Genomic DNA, 20027 nt, shown 5'->3' on the forward strand with positions numbered 1-20027 from the left:
GATGGAATTTCTCAATTTTTTTTTCAAATTTAACTTTAATTTATACTTTAAAAAGCGTGTGGCAATAGTACAAAATCAAACAAGTTTTTATAAATTCCGAAACATATTCCTTATGTCTCAGAAATTCAATGAGTTCAGTTTTCTATCAGATCTAATAACTTGCTTCATATTATCATACCATAAGCCAAGGGAAGTTACATTTTTCAAAGTTTTAACTTATCAAGAAAATTAAGCAAATCATTATGTTCCAGAAATAAGATTTTTAAAATAATTATTCATGAGAATAATCATAGGAGGTATAAAACAAGGTAAAATATAATGAATTGCTTTTAACTTTTAAATGCAATGTTTAATGCTTAAACATTAACAAAACTAAGGCAAAAGAAGAAAGCCTAATGAGAAAATGAAAATGATCAAAATGAAGCAGTCAGGATAATAACAACATAGTGTGAAATAATAATAAAAACCAATGATGTGTTGCTAACAATTAACCAGTCACATGAACAACTGCCACACAATTGAGTTCCACTAAGTTCCTTTTAAAGTAGAAGAAAAAAAAAACCTCAAAAACTCCCAATATTGATTTAAATTGTTTTCATTTTAATGTAACGTAACCATGTGCAAACATAAAATAAGTCCTTGTGCTCTTAGCTGTACACAATTATAATACCAAAACATGTTTTAAAATATAAGACTAAAACAGTAAAATCTAAAATAGCAACATGTATCTAATGTGACATAAGATTTCATTTTCCTGAAATTAAATTGCCCTTGGCAGTGTGGATAAGGAGCCGGCTGCTAGCATACAGGCATTTGGAGTTTGCTATGCCTTTAAGTACACGAGGCTATGTAATGATTCAATTCTCTCTTATCTTATCCCTCTTTATACTGCTGAGAAACTTTCATCTGTGTGGTCCAGTATGATGCCACATGGCCTTCCCTTAGTGCCAGAGAATAATTTATATTTTAAATCTGACTCACTTCCTTCTTACTAGTTTATTTGAATCTAGGTATACTCGCGAGGAATAAAGACAAATTATCAGACCACCTGGATGACGCAGAATACACGTGTATTTTTTATCAGTTAGATTATTTTTAGAGAATACACCCAGCTTCAACTGATATAGAATCATGGAGTTCTGAGAATACATTCTTTGATGCCAGCTTCTGAAACACCAATGCCCTGATGAAGAGCTCAGGCTTTTCAGAGATTTAGTTTTCAGAATTAAGTTCTATATTCTACCTATATATATGGCTTCGGCAAGCTATTTATTCTCTCTAAGCTTGAATAGTGCCATTATTACTGTGAAAATAATAATACCCACCTCAAAGAGATGCTTCGTTTGTATGCATGAATTGATAATATATGCAGAATATACATGTTGAGCATTTAGCTCAGTGCTGACATACAATAAATGCTCAAAAATTAAAACTGTCATTATGAATATTTAGGTGTAAATACTAAGGATAGCATTCTGCTCCACATACAGAAAAAGAGTTTTAGGATACTTACATTGTCCCCGGTGTGACTATCCAGGTGCACAAAGACATTTATGTATGTAAAAAGCCAGAGGACTCTTCATAATTTTGGAGAATTACTTATAATATTAAAATTATTTTAGTAACTTGTATGAACTGAACAAAACAAAAATTAGCCCTCCCAAGCAAAGCAATAAATTACTTCATTACCCTGGAAAATTCACTAATAATTTATTGCTAAGTTCTTAACATTTGAATAGAAGGTAGGTGCTTTCTCCCATAAATATTGTTGGGTCTATATTGTATTATTTATTTATTTATTTGTTTGTTTGTTTTATATTGTATGATTTAATGGAGATTTGCTTTTATATGAAAAATAACCTGCTTCTGTTGCATTTTAGTATTTCGGTTGGCTTAAATGGCTATAAATGATTTTCTAGTTGCTGAAATAAAATCAGGGCTTAAACCAGAATGGAAGTCTTAAGGAAGAACATTTGGATTAAGTTAGTACCTTTTGCATTTAATCATGACTAAGCATAAATTATGGGGCCCGGAGTAAAATGAAAGCACACTGCCCCTTGTTAAAATTGTACTGAGCATTTCAATAAAGCATTAACACAAGCCTAGGGCCCTTCTTAGCATAGATCTCTGTCACACACATGAAGCCAATTCTGCATATTTTCCCTCACAACTCTGCAAGGTAAAACGTACTGTCTCTAATTTTATAGATGAAGACTCCAAAGTGAGCTTTCTTGCTAAATTCAAACAGTGTGTATCAGAGCTGGGATTTACATTGGAATTTACACCTGCCATTGCCCATGGTGTTAAAATAAAAAAAAAAAAATACAATTTCTCTTTCAGATCAAAATGTTTCTTTAGTGTGACAGGAGGTAATATTAATAATTATGCCACACAACAGGTGCAGATTGAAGCTATGCTAGATAAACTTGTATGCAAGGTCATTTTTTTCTTTATTTTTTTCTTTTATTTTTCTTTTTTTCTTTATTTTTATAAACTTGTATGCAAGGTCATTTTCTTTATTTTGGAACACACACTGTTCCATTAAAAACTAAGAATTATTTTCTATGGTCTGGGGTATGTCCTGGAGGTCAGAACGTATTCACCCCACTTATAAATTATAAGAAATAATTATTAATGTTCAGAATGACTGTCTCATTTTAAGGGAAGATCTTGAAATGTAAAAAATGAGACTCAATTCAGAATGGTCCACTTACACATATAGGAAAATGAACAGATCTATTTTTTTTTTCAATAAGACTCTTAAAGGATAAACAGGATTAAGTTAAGGAGGAACACATTTCACCATGATACTAACTCCAGAAGCTAGGTGATTAATAAAAACATTATTTGTACATGTAATCTCATTTTTTATTTTCTCTTTGAATTTCAAATATACCCCAAACTGGTTTATGAGACTCAATGTAGGAACATTTGCCCTGTACAAGGTCTCTTCCAATACTCCAGCTACAGAGCTCTTGCTTGCCAACTGGAATCGAGTGGGATCTAATGTTGAAATTAACAACAAACTTTGCACAGTTTGACCATATGCCCAAGTCTAGAAATGAACATGTTCCTATCTTGTTGTGTAATAAGCTGACACAATGATATTTTCCAAATGCAAATTTGATCTTGTACTTTGTGCCTCAAATATACTCACCATCAGCAAGTCAAAGTCCATAGAATGTGATACAGGCCATTTATGCTGTGAATCCAGTTTACCTTTCTAGCTATTCCCTACCATTCTTTCCAGTTCAGCTATCCTGAGGTACTGGCCCCTTGCCAGGGTCTCATACTCAGCCTTTATAGGTGCTGTTATTTTCTCCACATGTAAGCACCACCTCTACTTCCAGTGGATGCGATTTCAGGGCCCAAAGAAGCAATTGACTTGCTATGGAATTATACTGTTATGGATCTTCCCAGCATCAGGTGGCTGTGATGGTGTATGAAATAAATGAAATAATATCACATTGAAGTATCAGGAATAATTCTCACAAATAACAGTCATGGCTATTATGTTCATGAATGTCCAGAAAAAAGTACGCTAACTACATTTCCATTGTATATGGCATCAGTATCACAGCAAGTTTTCACAAAGCATACTAAAAATGAGAAGATATGTAAGTATTGACAAACTGTGATTGAACGTTCTTAAGATATGTTAAAATCACCTGAGGGGGTAAAAATAGCAGCAGAACAGCTAGCTCTAAGAGAGAAGAAAAATGGTTAGTTGATTCTGGCAAGATAAGGTTATATAAAGAAACATCCTCTACAAGGGAAAGAGTAGTTTGAGTAAAGGAAGTCCTAGAAATCCAAGTGAGTTGAAAAGCTGTCATCATAGCCCAGCCAAAGTGACATTTATGAAGAGTATGCAGCTGTCACTGAACGAACACAAATTTGTGACTCACTACATCAGGGCAATGCCAGGGTTTTCAGGCAGGTGCTGTAACAAATTGCATATATCATATAACATACACGGGAGAAACATTTATCTTAATAAAAATCAAGCTACAGAATCACTTTAATATAAACTATTAATGTTTTTGCTAAACTGGGTAACTTGGTAGAGAATGTATACTAAGATATTTATTTATTTATTCATGAGAGCTATAGACTGGGAGAGAGAGGCAAAGAAATAGGCAGAAGACTCCTCACAGGGAGCCTGAGGTGGGACTTGATCCCGGATTCTGGGATCACGACGTGAGCAGAAGACAGGTATCCAACCACTGAGCCACCCAGGTGTCCCTGTGTACTAAGATATTTAAAGTGACTAGAGACAGGTAATTGTATGCTCCGATTTGGAAAAACTCAAATTGATTTAATTAACAGATATTTATCAAATCCTTAGTATGTACCAGGCATGTGAGGTACAGTTTTGAAACCCTCATAGAACTTACTTTATGACAGAAAAGACAAATGGCTACTGCATAATCATTAAAATAAGCATATTATATGTGGCAAGACATAATTGGGAGCCCTGACTTGTTCCGAATAAAGTCAAGATTTCTCTAAAGGATCGAAATAAGTCAATTAAAGGCAACAGGAGAAGATAGGTTGAGGGAAAGAATATTTCAAACAGAAGAAATATTTCTGAAAATATTATGGGGGTGAGGGATTTTGACAGATTCTGGGAATTGAAAGATCTGATATGGGAGAGGTTTTATTTGTACAAGTTTGAGCTAGAGGGAGGTCCCTCAGGATAAGAGTTTCTTTTGTTGTTTATCTGTTATGATAGGGAAAAAAATGTTTTTCTTAGATGCGTAGGAAAGGGGATGTCACTAGACATGAACTGCTTGTTCTTGTGTTGGGGGGAATACTTTTGTTTTTTAAAGCTTAGAAAGTCAGTTGCAGAAGATGAAGAATACAGGAGTAGATTGAATGAGACTTGTTCATAAAATATTTGAGATTTTGGGTCAGAAAACTATTGCTTCATGGTTCAAGGGTTGCAATATTTTTTTTTCTAAAAGTATGGTAAATATACTTTTTCCTACCATAACACAAGCCCAACATCTTGCTTCTTTCATGCTTTGGTCTAGAATAAATTTTGTCTTTTTGGTAACTGTCACTAACTTCTAAAGCCTAAGTTTGTTAATAATGAAAATCAATGTTAAAAAAATCAATTTTCCTGCAAAATAATCAATGTTAAAATATTAAGAGGTAATACTTCCTCTCTCTAATTTGAACTGGGAGATCATCTTTAAATTATAGAATTAATTATATAAAATATTACATAATTTAACAAAGTACTAGGGAAATATTTTTGGAAAGTAGGCCTTTAATCATTCTTATCAAATATTTTCTGTGCAATCTCCAATCCAAATGTTATCTGTTATAACACCTTCATTTTGTGAAAAACAAATCCTGGTTATATAAATATTCTTATTTTAACATACAGATTAAGAAATCTATGCAAGTTGCCCATATGAAACTCTTTGCTGAGCTGAAAATAATATGTTGATAAATGTAACCTTCCTTGGATTGGAGTAGGAGAGATATGTGTACTGGAATCTGGTGATAAGAGTCACTGCTACAGTGAGGAATTCACTACAGCAGGGATATCCATTGCATTTCAATTTTTTTCTTACTTACTGAAAAACAAGCCAGCCTATGCATCATTAATCTCCATTACTAGGGTAAGAAAATCTGGTAGCATCTATTGTGTGCATACAGCCACATATTTTCAGATAAACTGGTAAAATGCTTTTCAGTAATTTGGCTGGGAAATTTGAAAAATGTCTATGATCAGTGAGGTTTGCAGTTTTTTTTAAGAATTTGCATTGCAATTGAATCTCTTCTTTTATGCTATTTTGATAGCACCACAGGTTATGTTAAAATTGTTTTGTGAAAGCAGTTAAAAAACTTGATTTGGAATATTAAAAAATTTGAAAAATTTCAAAACTAAACATATGGTATGCTAACTTAATAGGGTATAGCATTAAGTAGAAATATTATTTTCCATATGCTTAATTATTACCAGAGGAAAAATAATGGTAATGATTATCTTCATATAAAAAGGTACGGGGCAGAGGCATTCAAACTGTCAAATCCAAATCAGCCATTTATTTTATGTCATGTATATAAATTTACTTTTGTTTTAGTTTTCAATCAGTTATTGAGCCTATATGTCCCAAATCTAATTTCACTATATTTCATTAAATTAAGACACTACTTATTTTAAAAGGCAGCATTATTTTGTGTCTCTAAGAAAGCAAAACGTTGCCAATGAGCTATGATAGCCATTGACTGTGACATACATACCAATTTTAGAGATGTAAATTTTTTGAAAGGGACATCTAAGAAACTGTGAAATGTGATGAGATGTGTTAATAAGCTTGAATACATTCCCAAACACTTCTCTTAATATGCCTTTATGACTTGGCAGTATAAATAACACATTAGTTCTACAGTTTTTTCTTTTTTTTGTCAAATTTTTTTTTTCTCAAATAAGCACTTAAATAAAGCTTAGATTCTCATAGAGTGGTGGAAATTAGAAGGTAGAGAGTATATTAATCTTCTTATGCCATCACTGAAAATATGAGAATCCATTAGTATTACTTGTATAAAGTCTGGGTTTCCTAACCTTTGTTATTCTTGACAACAGTAACACTCTATTGGATTTCTTTTTTTCTTTTTTCCAGTCCCTCCAAATACAATGCATTTATGTGTCCAAGAACAAACTACTGCTTATTTTTTTTTCAAACTACTGCTTATTAAAATTATCTATGAATCAAGAGTTTCTAAACCGATTTTCACTAGAAGAATTTAATTTGGAATTTGTCATTTTTCTTCTTAAAATTTCATTTTAATGCATTTTCTATATTCATTTTTCCATGAAAAATCATGGCAATCATCATTGCCATGCAGAATTATTATTTTATGAATTACAGTCTTAATTAAGGAGCATAAGTTCAAAACTTTTTAAATTTATTTATTTTTTTATTTTTTTAAAAGATTTTATTTATTTGAGAGAAAGAGAGTATGCCTGCATGAGCAGGGGAGAGGGGCAGAGGAAGAAGAATAAGCAGATCCCTGCAGGAGTCTGACAGAGTGGGACTCCATTCCAGGACCCTGAGATACTGACCTGAGCAGAAGGCAGATGCTTAACCAATGCAGCTACCTAAGCATCCCAAAACTCTTTTTTAAAAAAAATTAAATAACAATTTTCTGCCAGAAACTATGGAGGATTTCCTATAATCTGCCATTGCCCGTTCATGTATCCTTTACTTCTATAAGCAGCAGTTCAAGGTCTACTGTACTCAGTTTATTTACTCATTAAAGATAACTGTAACAGTGATACCTATGATATACTACATTAGGCCTTGGGAATAAGGTTATTCTCATGTGATATGTGGTCAGAAGAGAGACAGACACAAAAACTGGCACAGCACTGATGTATAATCTGTAGCATAACACAAGTTTGCCATGTCCTGGAAAATGAGGAAATAATAGCATTGTAAAGTAATGGTAAGATAATATGTCAGGGAAGACTTCATGGAATATGTTATCTTTGATCTGAGTAAAAAAAAAAAAAAAAAAAAAATTTCCAAAAGTAATAACAATGGTGAAAAAAGACTCCAGAAAGAATTACTTGAATTAAAGCACAAATGAGTCAACCAGATCGATATACTTCGATATACTTAGGAGAATGAGTAGTTGATGTGCCTTTCTAAGAAACTCAGACTTCGTCATGTAGGCAGTAGGGATCCACTGAAGAGAAAAAGATGATCAGATTTGATAAGCCCATTAGGGCAGCTCTATGAGGAATGATACAAGAGAAAATAATAGCCTTGGGCTCCTAGAGGCAGAAACACCTACAGAAATTAATTGTAGTATGTCAAACAGAAGATGGGCTTGAACTAAAGTGATGGAGGAAGAAATTGAAAGTAAAGGTTATAGAACTTGGAGACTAAATGAGAATGGGGAATGAAAGAGGGTGAAAGATAAAGAAGACAGGAGGAAGAATGGCTTTGGGTCTATTGATGAACTTATTTTTACATGATGAATTTTCTATGCCTGTGGGATATCATGTGAAGAAGTCCACTAAGCAGCTAGACATGCTTGTAGTCATGGGATTGCTAATGTAAGCCACAAACAAAAGGATGCATCCAGAGATCATGAATGGAGAGGAAAAGGAAACTAACACCAGAACCCACGGCAAAAGGACATTCAGAGAAATCAGAGGCAAAAGGACACTCAAAGAAGATGCTTTGATGAAGGAGTAGGGAAGTTATAGATTCAAGGAAATTGTCAGCAGTGTTAAATGTCAGAGAGAGTTCAGTTAAGATGAATACTAAGAGTTCACTGCTTTGGTAATTAAGAGGTTGGGAAGAAAGGGAGTAAGACAAAGTCTTTAATGATACTGGTGATAAAAGTAGAGAGATAAAAAGATAGCAATGGGTGACACAGGTTTGAAGGAAGAGTTCTTTGTGGTTGTTTTGTTTTTTGCTATTATTTTTGTTGTTATTTTGGTTTGGGTTAATTGTGAATTTAAAAAGATTTGAAGATGTTTATATTATAATAGTACAGAGATAGAGGTTCAGCAGGATTTTCAAAAGCCATCCCAATTCTGAAGACCTAATAGTCTAGTATCCTACAACTAGAGTAATCAAAAGTGACTTGGGAAAATCTGTGTGATTTTTATTGTGATAAGTAAAGATACAGATTTAAATTCCATATACACGATGCTCATGGGACAACATATACATAAGAAAAAATGCTACAAGAATATAGCAACAAATTCTTTAGTAGTTTTAGATAAATTACTTAATATTTAAAAACACACTGAAAAAATGGGATCATTATGCTTAGAATAGATTGTTTTGTTTTCATTACTTTTGAAGATTGCATGGTGGGCTGAGATTGTTACTGGTTTATAATAAGACTGTTAAGCATATATTTTACTCTTCGACTACCTCATTTAACTCAACTGATAAACTAATAGTGTTATAAAAATTATTGATGTTGTATCAAAAATGTTTGTAAAAAAATACTTCTACCCCATTTAAATTATTCCATACATTGTTATGATACAAGAGAAAATAATCTTTTAGGTAACAGTAATGATTACATTTCCTTGTGAGTTATTTCAGTGAAGGGGACCAAATTGTAGTAAGTACTCTGAGAGACAACAACTAATAATATTTCTGATATCCCAAGAGTCTAATATACTTTTCTAGACCCTGTGAAAGCCCAATAAATGCTGTTAACAACAAGGCAGAAGGAATACTAGAATAAGAGAAACTAGTTATTTTTGGAAAAAATTATAATAAATAGTGTTTATAGAAAATAGAACAAAATATAATTCATCTAATAGAGTTTACTCCATATATTATATGCAAAGCTTTATATATGAAGGGGATACAAGCAACGACAATGGTTAATAGCATTTAAGTGCTTCCTATACTAAGTGTCTTCTTTACAGTTTTCAGTGAAGTAAGCCTGTGTTTCTAATGAGAAATTTGAAGATAGGAGTGACTGTATAAAACTACTCAAGATCACAAAATTTGTGAAGATTCAAACTCAGATGTTTCTCTCCAGACCCTAAACTCTCAACTACTAGTTGATATTTCCACTGAAAGAATAAGATACAAACTACAAATCAAGGCAGGAACTGCATAAAACTATGCTATAAAGCAGGGGGTGTAAAGAACTGATGGTATTTACAACTTTAAAGAAGAGAAAAAACCCTCCTTGTGGAAAAGCCAGACAATGCTTCATCAAGAAGGTAACATTTTGGTTGCACTTTCCAGGGTGGATGGAATTCTGATGGACTGAGAAGGGGAAGGGAAGATTTAGGGGAAAAAGATAATTTCACTGAAGAATATTATTAATTTTCCTGAAGGTGAGGGAGGAAGAAAGGAAAGGCAGGAGTAAGTTTTAATTTTACTTAGCCCAACAGGTATGTATGTATAAAAATAAATCTTCACCTTCATAACAGCCTTGGGAATTTGCTCTCTGCAATGTGTTGATTAAATACTTAATATTAAATTTAATCTTTAACCATAGGTATCAGAGATATTCAAAACACATTTCCTATCCAGAGGTTAAAATGCAGTGTCTTTCATCTAAACAGTCTCAGATTAAGTGTAAGCTTAATAAAGTTATCTACTGAAACTGAAAGAAGAGGAGTTGGAAAGGGGAGCAGATAACGTCTTTGTACATTTTCCTGTATTGTGAGCATTGTCCAATATTTTTTAATGGAAGGTTAAGAAAACAAATAAGGCACACATGGTTTCTTAAATATGAAGGTGATTCTATAATATTGAAAGCTCCCTCATACCTATTTAAATAAATCAAATATTATAGTAAGCAAACTTTGTAAAGTATACAAAATAGCACATTTAAAGAAGGGAGTGTATAATATAATGAATGTTTTAGGAGTATGGTGGCTAAATTGAGGTATGGTTAAAAAAACACATGTCCTTTATGGGAAATGAAATGTACATTAAACAAATGTAGTCATTTAAGCAGGATTATTGATTCACATTTCATTGTATACATAAAATAAAAATTTATTTTAGTATTTGACAAGTCCAGAAATCCTTAAGAATGGTTTCCAAGGCTCATCTCCACAAATATAACCATAATTAAGCTTAGCATTTTTGTAAAGAATTTCTGGCATGATCTGTTCATCTTGCCCTAAATGCTAAGTTAAGGCCTTTGTGAGCAGAGGCACAGTTGTGTTCCTCACACTTAAACACTGTAAAAGAGCCACAGCAAAAATTAAAGGATGTTTTGATCTCTTAGACTCCCTGTCCTCTTCATAACATATATTATCTCAAATCTCTGATCTTTCCCTGATTCCTATCATCAAGTGTGAAATGGTAGTGGTCAGGGTGAGGCTTTTTTACTTAGCTCTTTGAAATCCAAGTTGTTGCTCATTTCTCCAATTCTTCCCTTCTTGCTGGTAGCAACGAACAACTTTAGAATATGATCTGATTAACCGATAAATAGCTGGCCTAAGATTATTTTGACTAGTGATTTTCCAGTTCCACTGAAGTCATAAAACATTACCTCCCAAGTCTCTCAAAAGCCCACAAAAACTAATGAGGGAAGTCCTGAGACTGACTGCCGCCTCACCAGTGGAGGAGCATCATCTGATTCTCAGCTCATAGCTTATTCTGGAGGTAGATGGATGTAGAAGTCAGAGGCTACTGAGCCTGCCATGGTGGACTTTTCTTAACCAGTGCATGAAGTGTTAGGATGTCAAATTCAGTAAGAAGGCTTGTGCTTTCCACTTCAAATTGCATTAAAATGAACCCTGATAAACACTCAATAATTATATTCACATACTATAATTCAAACTATATCCCTTTCCTGGAATATGTGGAATTTTAAATGAGTTTTTAAGATATCAAATTATTTATTCTGTATTGAAATGTTTTTTGCAAATTGAATATATCAAAAGAAACAAAATTTAATATGCTAAAAATTTGATAATTTCTAAATAACTTTCCAAAATAAGAAATTTTCACTCAACTTCTAAGGTTTTGTGGAGATAGAATGATAAATGCTACTCCTAATCCAGATAATTCTTGACTTTACATCTGTAAATCAAGAGCTAGAGTCTTAATTTTAGACTATACATATGCCAGCAGGTATACCTTCTGGATGTTTAATACTTTTCTAAGCATAGGAAACATGGGGAGTATTTACCTTCTATGGAATGTACCAAATTAATCCAAGGAAATGAATCATCCTGAGTTTTACCACTTTAATTTACGAATCAGTTATCATCTTCTTTGTATTAATAGTAAAAAGAGACAAAAGTGTTCAGAAAAGAGTAGTCTAATTTTGGATGGGCACATAAGATCACACACCTCCCCCCACCTCATACACATACACATCCAGAAATTTAAAAATAATTTAAAGAATCAAAAGCAAGATCGCTATGTATTGACATTACTACCTTATGTTTTGCTTCAAGGCATGATCGTTAACAGACTATTGGTTTTGGAAATGGCTTTTCCATTTAAAGTAGATATGAATCATTGGTACTAGCATGGTATTTGTTGCTGACAATAACACATGTTGAGTCATTTCATACTCCCATTACAGATTATAGATAATGAAATAAAATTCAAATGTGTCTTTTTATGTCTATTGGACAATGAGATTGCATACAGAATAGATAATTTGTCTACATAAAACATAAGAAATTCAAATTTCCCTCAAGTGACAGAAATCTAACCATCTAAAATATAGCACCTTGAATTCAAATGCTACATTTTAAACATCTGATAGATGGATAGAAATTCTAGTACATAATAGGCACTCTGGGAGTAGAGAGGAGTGAGATAAACAGATAGATTAAATGATAAATTGCTATGCAATGTGCTAAGTGCTATAAAAACAAACATAAACAAGTTTGGTGGGAGTACTGTGAATGGAATAACCAATTTTGCCTGTAAAAGTTGAGGAAAGCCCATAGAGAAAATGAAACTTAATCAGGTCTTGAAGGCATGAAGCACAATCTGCTGAAACACTGTACAATACTTTTGCTTTTCCTAAGAAACATCTCATCTCTTTATATTCCTCATGTTCTCAAGAGGCAGTATCAATCAGCTATAACAGATATAGAAACACATTAATTTTTATTTATGTAAACTAATGCTTGCATGAATGTGAATAAGAAACTATTCCACTTCCCTGGTCTTTACTACACCATTTTCTTAGGCAGTGGATGGGTTGGAGATTCCTTGGTGATCTTTTATCCTATCTAGAAACTGTACATTCTCTGTCTTGTATCCTAATGGGAGGTAACTAATAAATCATAAAAATTTAGGGCATAGGTTACAGTCTAGAGCAACATGCCAGGAGATTATAAATCCTAGGGCCAATCAGAGAATGGTGGCTCATCCCTCTGTCTCCTCCGTAGCAAGACTATGAAAAAAGAGTAGGGAATCAGTAGTTCTTTAGAAAAAATTATGAAAGAGGGGACAAATATATTATGGTCCTGTGGTGTATAATTTTAGACAGCACCAATTATAAACAGATTACAAATTTTAATCTGTAAAGTTACGTCCGTGTCTTCTAAAACTGACTGCATGAAAAATGTCTCCATACACATGGTTTGAGTGTTTTTCTAGCATACTGTCACCTGAAAATGTCTTTTTCTTCTATCAATGTTTGCTATGCATTGTTTTTCTTTCCTTGCTTCTGTTTTATTTGCTACTGTTACTATTTCTCTTTGTTAGTTTGCTTGCTTATTACATTCTTTTATGGAAAAAAAGTACTCTATAAAGCAAAAATTAAGAGAAGAAAATCTTGTAGTAAGTCATCTGTGTGGAGTTTCATTTTATATAAATTTGAGTTACACAAATTTGAAATATCTTAATAATTCAGATCATAATAAATACTAACTTTATATAACTAACTTTGATTTATGTATATTATTCAATTAAAAATAAAAAAGAATCTCATAAATTCAAAGCTGTAGACCAAATAGGTTATAAACCATGTTTATTCTGACGTCCCATGGCCTTCCCCTTTGCTTTAACTGGAAACATTTGCTTTTCTTTGGGACACTGTGCTTTGCCTGAGAAATACTATGGCATGATTACAGTGCATTTCTTCATTCATCTTGCAAATATTTATTGAGTGTCTAGTATCTACTGTCTAGTATCTATCTTCAAGAGTGTTTACTAGACACTCTTATTTTTACTAGAGATTCAGTCACACACTCACACACACACAAAAGAGAGACATAGGGAAAGAGATGGAAATCCTTATTTTCATGAAGCATCTATTCCTATAATAGGAGACAGACAACAAACAAGTAAAGATAGATAAATAAGTTAAACAATAGATAAGATGTCCATAAGTTCTAAGAAGAAAAAAAGCAAGTTAGAAAAGACAGGGGGTAGGAAGGGTATTCACTGAGGGTATTCTTTGAGAAATCACTTTTGGGCAGAGCTTTGCAGGAAGTAAAAGAACAAGTATGTCGTTATAAAAGGAAAAGCATTGTGGGTAGAGGGAATAGCAAATCCAGGTGAGATGAGGTTGGCATTTGGGGAAGCAGCAAGGTAACCAGTGTGACTCCAGTGCAATCACTGTGGTAGCAAAGCCCCTTTTAAAAATCCCCCCCTTTTAAAAATATTTGTATTTATTTATTCATGAAAGACACAGAGAGAGGCAGAGACATACACAGAGGGAGAAGCAGGCTCCTTGTGGTGACCCCAATCCAGGACTTGATCTCAGGACCCCGGAATCACAACCTGAGCCAGGCCAGATGCTCACCCAGGTGCCCCTGTTCAGACCCTTTTATGGCTCTCCACATAATTCTGAGTAAAACCATAGTTGCTGTAATGGCCCAAAAAGTACTCTGTGATCTACTCTACTCACTTATCTTTCTGCCTTCACATGATCTCAGTTTTCCTTTTCCTCTTTCCACTCCACTGCATGATGTTCTGCTCTCCCCTCCTCCACTCTTCTCGGGTTCTGATGAATGGACTATCAAAGGCAAAACTGTATACAGATCCTAGGATGTATATTCCTAAATGATCACTCAGGCTCTGTGTTGGAAACAGTCTGGTAAATCAAAGGTGCTCACCATCGCTTTGCTATTATTTTAATAGTCGCTGTAATTCTAATTACATACTATTGTCTCATAAAAATCTCTTCCAAGCATCCAAGCACTCATAAAGTGGTGGTGATGCTAACATCAAACAACAAACAAGGGACACCTGGGTGGCTTAGTGGTTGAACTCCTGCCTTCCACCCAGGGTGAGATCCTGGAGTTCCAGTCCCACATTGGACTCCTGGCACGGAACCTGCTTCTCCCTCTGTCTCTTTCTGTTTCTCATGAATGAATAAATTAAAAAATCTTACAAAAAACAAACAAACAAAAAAACAAACACTTTAGAAGAAAGTTAGATGTGATAAAACACAATGAAACTGGTGAACTCCCATGATAGACTTTACTGTTAATTTAAGGGAAAGCAGTTTACAAAATATTATGAATAATGCTGAAACATTTTTAAAAACAGTATTAAAGCAAGAGAGGATCCCTATTATTCTAAATTTATGAATTTTAATAATGCTTTCCTCTCTTCTTTTAATTAATTACTGTAGGAAATGCATACATTATTTAACAGAATTTGAAATGTGATGTCTTTGGGAATATAACCCTTGCATAAAATGAGATGACTTCATATAACTTCTGTTTTCTTTTTCTTTCTCCAAATTTTTATTTACATTCCAGTTAACATATGGTATAATATTAGTTTCAGGAATGGTTCATTACTTACATATGATACCCAGTGCTCATCACAACCAGTCCCCTCCTTAATTTTTTTTTAAAAGATTTATTTATTTATTTGAGAGAGGGGAGCAGGGGAAACAGAGAGAGAATTTCAAGCAGACTCTCCGCTGAGTTCGGAGCCCAACAGGGGGCTCCATCCCACAACCCATGAGATCATGACCTGGGCTGAAATCATGAGTAAGATGCTTAACTGACTCAGCCACCCAGGAGTCCCAATGATCTCAAAGCTATTATCTTCAATTTAGTTCTCTGTTTCCCGCTCCAGATTTGTATGTCCTGCCTTCTACCACATACCTCCACATGTACTCACCATAAGCAGCTCAAATTTCCAAGCAGAAGTCATTTAACTCCCCCTTCCCAATCCACAGCCTTCTCTGCCTTCTTTGCACTCTATCTCAGTGAACATCAGCCAAATGGCTTGTTAATACATACACTGCCACAAATGGTTTCTTTTTTCTTGAGACTGGTCTTTTATAGGAGTAATTACCTCTAAACAGAACATTTTCTTTCCCACACACACACATCCCCCCAAACACATAACTAATGCCTACTTATCCCTTAGTCTTGAATACAGATAATTTTCTCTGGGGGAGCCTCCTTCATTTTAGAGCATTTATCACACTCTATTAAAATTGCCTATTTAACTGTTTACATCTTCCTCAGACTGTTAGCTTTCAGAAATCAAGTAACTTATCATTACCCTGGGACAATGATTTCTCAATTGCCTAGCACAGTGGTTGGCCCAGAGTGGATAATATTGAGTGGATACTCAATAAACTTATATTAATTAAAATAGTACTTTAGAGTATTAATCTTTATCATAAATAAATAAAAATTTAAAAAAAAAAAGATTTTTAAGGGATCCCTGGGTGGCGCAGCAGTTTGGCGCCTGCCTTTGGCCCAGGGCGCGATCCTGGAGACCCGGGATCGAATCCCACGTCGGGCTTCCGGTGCATGGAGCCTGCTTCTCCCTCTGCCTATGTCTCTGCCTCTCTCTTTCTCTCTCTGTGACTATCATAAATAAATAAAAATTAAAAAAAAAAAGATTTTTTAGAGTATTAATCTTAATTAGGTTCCATATTCTTCACAAACTAAGTACAAATTTAAAAAAATATATATAATAAGATCAATTGTTACTTTCCAATCCCAGGAAACATGAATAGAGATAGATTTTTCCCCCTTTATGCTTATAATTATTCCAATCCTCAACAGGTAAGTTTGGGAAATGAATTAACTCAATAACTAATCTGTAAGCTGAATCATGAGAATAACAGTGGAGTATTTTGAAAACTTAGACATAAGGATAGGAAAATGAATTAACAGCAATGTGTAAAAGGTACGATTTGTGTACTAAATTGGTTCTTAAGAGGTTTTGAAACAATCAGACTCCAATCCTAGTGTCAGGTACCTAACAGGCATACAAAGAATGGATTATAAACTAAAAATAATTTTAATTTCTAACTTTGTATAGCTCTTTGTTTGAAACTGAATACTTCAGAAGGAAATGGTTAACTATAAGTGTAAAAAATTATAAAAAACAAAAAAAAGAAGAAGAAGAATTTGTATGTCCATGGAACAGATACAGAAGATTAGGAGTCAGTTCACCAGGGAGTTGTTTGTTACCATGTGTATGCGTGTTTGCTGGGAGGAGGAGATTGGGGAAGGGGCCATTGAAAGCTGGATCATGGCCTAGAGAAAATATCCTTCTGGACACTTTATCTCATTTTGCTCTTTGATAACCAAAAAACTGTCTGACTACTGATTCGGTATCCCTGGCAACCTAATATCAGAAAGATACAATAATGACTATGAATATTGTGATCATTAGAATAAAATGTAGCCCTCTTCTAATAAATCAATATGTTTATTTAACTAATTTTGTCTGGCATGTGTGAATCCACCTAGCAGGCTTCACAAAATTGACTTCCCACCCTGTAATCTGGTTCTGAATTAGGGGACTTTGCCAGAATAATATGACCGTTTGAGGCCTCAACACAGTGGCCAACTAGCTGTCCCTTCATATAGCAACACTGTACTTAAAGAGAGTAGGTTTTGGAGTCAGGTTCAACACCTAGCTTTGTCACCTGGAAGAGACTTTTGCCAAATTATTCAACCTTGTACATCAGTTTTCTTATCAGTAAATTAAATAAAATCTCTCTTATAATGGTGAGAATTGGAAATCATAAACGTAAGTTGTCTAGAACCAGGTTGGATACAAAGTAATAGATAAATTGCAAGTAGTAGTAAGAGTAATAGTAGTAGTAGTCATCATCCTCATAGTAGTACTTCAGTAGTAATGTTGCCTTTCTCTAATTGCAATACCAGGTTTTTCTAAATATTGCTTATGCTGCATTTTGTAATCAGAATTATTAAAGACAAACACAGCACACACTGGTAGGCCCAGAATGCACTGCAAATGAGACTATATGAAAATGAGTAACTGGGATTTAGAAACAATTAAAACTGAAAATAGCCCTTTAGAGCCTAATAGTTTCATTAATTAACCTGCTAATGGTCATTTGTATCATATATACAATCTCCATGAAATTGCTAAGCATAAAACAGAAGAACTAAATTTAAATATATGATGCAATAGTTTTTGGCAATGAGAGTTTTTAACGTATGTAGACATTACTTAATATCCTAAATTTCTTTAGAAAAATCATAAATCAACAGGGTGATTTTAAACTAAAACAACGTTACATAAATATTTGTTAGATTTTTATCAATTTATCAAACTGAAAGGTTATGGTTTGAGGAGGCTTTCTAACCCTTTTTAGAGCATAGCACTCATATATAACCTCAAAATCATGCTCTGCCTAAAATACACTACAAATATATTATTTACTGGTAAATTGGATAACAATATTTTTTATAACTTTAAACTTCTCTTGAATTATATAATTTGACTTATTATAAAAATAATTCTCTGTTTTGCAATAACCTACAACAAATTAATTTTTAAATGTATTTCCTGAACAAATTTTGAGCCGATATTTGAAAGCAAATTTTTTTGATCATGCAAAATGTAGCATACCAAATTTTATCACAAAACACATGAACTTGAACTGTCAGAACCCATAATAGATGAGATTAATTTAGTAGCTTTGAACCATGACAGTTGAGTGTTTCACAAAAGTTGAACAAATATAGGCTTATGCTCTCAAGAGTTGACCTACCAATAAAACCTAAACACATTTACTGAAATGCCTTTTTAAATGCCCATAGAAATAGTCATGAAATTACTGAACCTGCAAATTTTAATTGAGCGTTTGTTGATCTTTCCAGATAGTTAAGATAGCACAGTAATTGGAACCTAGAAGCATGCAGAAAACCACCTTAACCTGAAGCAAAGAGATTCAAATAAAGGATTCTTAAGCCACTCTGGACAAGATATAGAAATATGCTTATGTCATAACATTTAACCAATAATGTAACTACTAATTGCAAAATCTATAATAGGCTGTCACAAAATGTGGCTCTAAAAGAAAGACAGAATTACAACCTCTATACCATAAGCTATATGAGAAAGAGTGCTGGTATTCTGGGGCAGACATCTATCTGCTGTTCCTAAGGAGACTGAAGCCACTATAAACAAAATATCACAAAGCAATAGTGACAATAGTGCCATTCTGCTATATAAATTCTATCTGTACAAGACAATAATATTTATGTGAGCTAAGTATCAGTCTTGTTTTTGCTGGAAGGCACTAGCAATAGATTTTCTCTGGAATTGAGGAAAGAAAATCTCATTCCCTGCTTTTTTAATATTAGAAGCAGATATTTCCATGAAGAGTGACCCTAAAGCTTCTTTGAGCTACCATTGAAGTCATAATGTTTGGGAACTTCACATTCATTAACTAGAGCCACAGTATAGTACAATAATTAAAAGTGACTCCAGGGGCATCTGGGTGACTCAGTGGTTGAGCATCTGCCTTTGGCTCAGGTCGTGATCCCGGGGTCCTGGGATCCAGTCCCGCATCAGGTTCCCCATAGGGAGCCTGCTTCTCCCTCTGCCTATCTCTGCCTCTCTGTGTGTCTCTCATGAATAAATAGACAAAATTGTTAAAAAAATCTTTAAAAAAAGTGAATCTAGAGTCAGAATATGTGGGTTCTCACCTGGGTTCTACCTATGTGATCTCAAGTAAGTTATTAATCTCATATGTCTTTACATATAAAATAAGGGTAATTATAGTACCGAATTTGTGGTTGTTGTGAGGATTAATGTGTAATGGATTTGGAACAAAGCCATGTACCTGGTAAACACTCAACAAATGATATCTACTATTGCATCATTTTATCCTCATGTATAAGTATTTTTTAGCATTCCTATTTTAAAGATATAGATGCATATGGCAGCAACATACACAGTTTGAAAATGCTTGCTATGTATGTTCCTACTGCACAGTGCTCCTATCCTATAAAATGAATAATCCATAGATATTTAATAAATGCTTGAATTTAGAGCATTGGTTTCATGAGTTATGGCACTGTCAAGTGGTCAAGCCATCCCTCAGCAGCAGTGCAATAGCTAAGGGTCATACAAGGTCACAAGGGTCACTTCCGCATCTAGAAGGTTGGCTTGCCACTATTCCATAGATTGGGCTGTTAAGGAGACGGCATGCCAAAATGGCTTCAGATCATTACTCACAGAGACAGGAAATACAGGATTAGCATAATATCATCTTCTTGTATGACTTATCCGAGGGTATGACATCAAACCAAAGAGGCCAGATGACAGATGGCATGAGTTTTAGGTCACTCTGCC

At 33.9% G+C, this 20027-nt stretch overlaps 1 protein-coding gene across 1 annotated transcript in view; it reads right to left on the reverse strand.

Moving 5' to 3' along the window:
• The window catches only part of CSMD3 (CUB and Sushi multiple domains 3), a 1168727-nt gene that overhangs the window by 327296 nt on the left and 821404 nt on the right, over nucleotides 1-20027 (reverse strand). The window lies entirely within an intron of this gene.

This window comes from Canis lupus, chromosome 14 (genome assembly GCF_048164855.1).
Source record: "Canis lupus baileyi chromosome 14, mCanLup2.hap1, whole genome shotgun sequence".
Taxonomy (NCBI): Eukaryota; Metazoa; Chordata; class Mammalia; order Carnivora; family Canidae; genus Canis; species Canis lupus.